Source organism: Crocuta crocuta, unplaced genomic scaffold, assembly GCF_008692635.1.
Source record: "Crocuta crocuta isolate KB4526 unplaced genomic scaffold, BGI_CrCroc_1.0 scaffold630, whole genome shotgun sequence".
Lineage (NCBI taxonomy): Eukaryota > Metazoa > Chordata > Mammalia > Carnivora > Hyaenidae > Crocuta > Crocuta crocuta.
The window spans coordinates 350,573-353,239 of record NW_027532833.1 but is presented as its reverse complement, the minus strand read 5'-3'; the positions used below and the strand labels follow the sequence as shown (position 1 = coordinate 353,239).

General features: G+C 45.1%; 1 pseudogene; it reads right to left on the bottom strand.

The window, feature by feature from the left end:
* Positions 1-332: 332 nt before the first annotated feature.
* LOC144216046 (translationally-controlled tumor protein-like) lies at positions 333-853 on the bottom strand (annotated as a pseudogene).
* Positions 854-2,667: the final 1,814 nt, after the last annotated feature.

Sequence of the window (2,667 nt, the reverse complement as noted above, 5' to 3'; positions counted from 1 at the left end):
GAGAAAGGGTGAGCAGGCAAGAGGCACAGAGTGAGGGGGACAGAGGATCTGACATGGGCTTCGATAGCAGTGGCTTGATACCGGGCTTGAACTCATGAACAGCAAGATCATGACCTGAACTGAAGTCGGACCCTCAACCAACTGAGCCATCTAGGTGTCCCTCTCTCTCTCTTTTTTCTAAACAGTGGCTTCACTCTCAATAAGTCAAGGTCAAAATAAATGAAGAGCTCAAGATGGACGTCTGTCCAATTTCTCGAAGTCCAGGTGATGTGTGGACGAAAGGCAGCAGCCAGTTATGACAAGAGGTGATATATCCAAAGTGAGAGCCAAATTCATGAACATTTTTCCATTTCTAAACCATCCTTAAAGAAACTCATCTATGGGGAGAGTCACACCATCCTCATGGTCATCCAGCAGAGCGACCATGCCATTTGGATTTGCATTTTCACCAGTAAAGAACTGGCAGCTTTTGAGATGAGCAAGGTTGATTTGTTCTGCAGCCCCTGTCATAAAAGGTTTTGCTTTTTCTGGTTTCTGTTCTTCAAGTTTGCCTTTGATTTCATTTCATGCCATCTTTGCTGGACTTCTTGCAGGCTTCTTTTGTGAAGCTGGTTTCCTGTAAGTGATGGTTCATGACAACATCGACACCAGTGACTGCTGTGCTTTCTGTACCTTCACCCTCGGGGCCTTCGGCTGAAGCATTTCCACCAGTGACTGAGTCATCAGTGTTGCCCTCGGTTCTCGTGACCATCCGCCCCTCCACCTCCAGGCACAGGCCCTCTCTAATCTCATGCATCTTGTAGATGATAGACAACATCTCATCCTAGCTGCTGAGATCCTAGGAGATGATCATGATGGTGGCTGGAGAGAAAGGATGGTGGCGCTAGCTTAGCAGGAGCCCAGAGCTGAGAGGAAGCCAGGAACCCTCTTCCCAGGCACAGCAGTCCTGGGAAGAGGGTGGAGAGGGTAAAAAAATGCTCAGTTTCTTCATTTTTATTTATTAATTTATATGTTAAAGTTTATTGATGTTTGAGAGAGAGAAAGAGTGGCAGAGGGGCAGTGAGAGAGGAGAGAGAGAGAGAATGCCAAGCAGGGTCCATGCTGTCAGTACAGAGCCCAGCGTGAGGCTCGATCCCACAGAGTGTGAGATCATATCCTGAGTGGAAATCAAGAGGCAAATGCTTAACTAACTGAGCCACTCAGGCACCCCAGCTTCCCTATTTTTAAAAATGGGAAATGACTAGTATCTAACTCATGAGGCTATGGAAATGAATAAATGAAAGAAAATATGTAAAGGGCTTAGCAGTGTGACCAAAACATGGCAAGTGGGAATGTTTTCATGGGGGTGTAGGGCTTTTAAAAAGATTTAAAAAATTCTGATTTTCCTGAGAAAATAACAAATGGAAGTAGGCTACTGGAGTTTGGTGATCTTGGCCTTCTGAAAATGATTGTCTTGTCTTAAACCATACTCTGCTTTGCTCGTTCTGGATGCCTCATCCAACATGGGCTTTGTTCATGCCACAAACACACCGCATGTCCTCTCAACTCTGAGCCTATAAGCATGCAGTTATTTCTGCTCTGTTTCACTTCCAAGTTGTAGCCTGGCAAAGTGCTTCTCATTCATACGCAAGCATATATGGAGTAAAGTGACTTTCATGTGCCATTACTTACTTCCTCAAGTGAGCATATGAAGATCCAGAAAGATCCGTGTCATAAACTAGGATGTAAACGTCACCTTTGAGTGTGCAGAGCACACAGTACACATGGAATCAGTCGACATTCACGTGACCATCACTTCTTCCACACTGAGCACATCAGGAATCCAAAAAATCCGTGGCAAAGACGAGGATGTGAGTACACAGTGCATGTGACCATATCCAGTTATAGACAGTATTTCTCAGCCTCCACTGTACCTAACTGTGGCTATATAATTGAATTCTAGACCATGTGTGTAAGACCCGTGAAACTTCTAGGAAGTGTCTCTTAAGTGAGGTAGATGCTTTTCCCCTCTTTCTTCCCCTTTCCCTGCAAACCTGAACGAGAATGTGATAGTTGAGGCTAAAGCAGTCATCATGGGCCATGAGGCAGAAGTTATGTGTTGAGGCCTGCACTGGGCCTGGACCCTTAACGATCGGATCGCTGAGTCACTATGCCAGCTCTGGACTGCTGCTTTTGACTGCTGACTTGAAAGTTAACTTGCTTAAGCCATTGTTTATCTAGGATGTGAGTTATGTACGGCCATTCCAAATCCCAACAGCAGGGTTTAATCTTATGGGTCGATCTGGCCAGGCTATGGAGTCCAAGTGTTTGACCAGCTATCAGTGTAGATGTTGCTGAAGGTGTTTTTTAGATGTGATTAACATTTAAGTAAATAGACTTTGAGTAGATGACTCTCCAATAATGTAGGTGGGCCTCATCCAATCAGTTGAAGGCCTTAAGAGAACAGACTGAGGCCCTGCAAGGGAAGGAATTTTGCCTCCAGGGGACCTCTGGACTGAAGGCATTAACTTCTTGTTGGAATTTGCAGCCTGTCAGCCTGCCCTGCACATTTAGAACTTTCGAGCTCCTGCTACCACATAAGGAAATTCTTTAAAATCTCTCCTTGTCTCTAGAGAGAAAGAAAAAGAGCTCCATCTTTATCCCTATGTCTATGCCTACATACGCTGT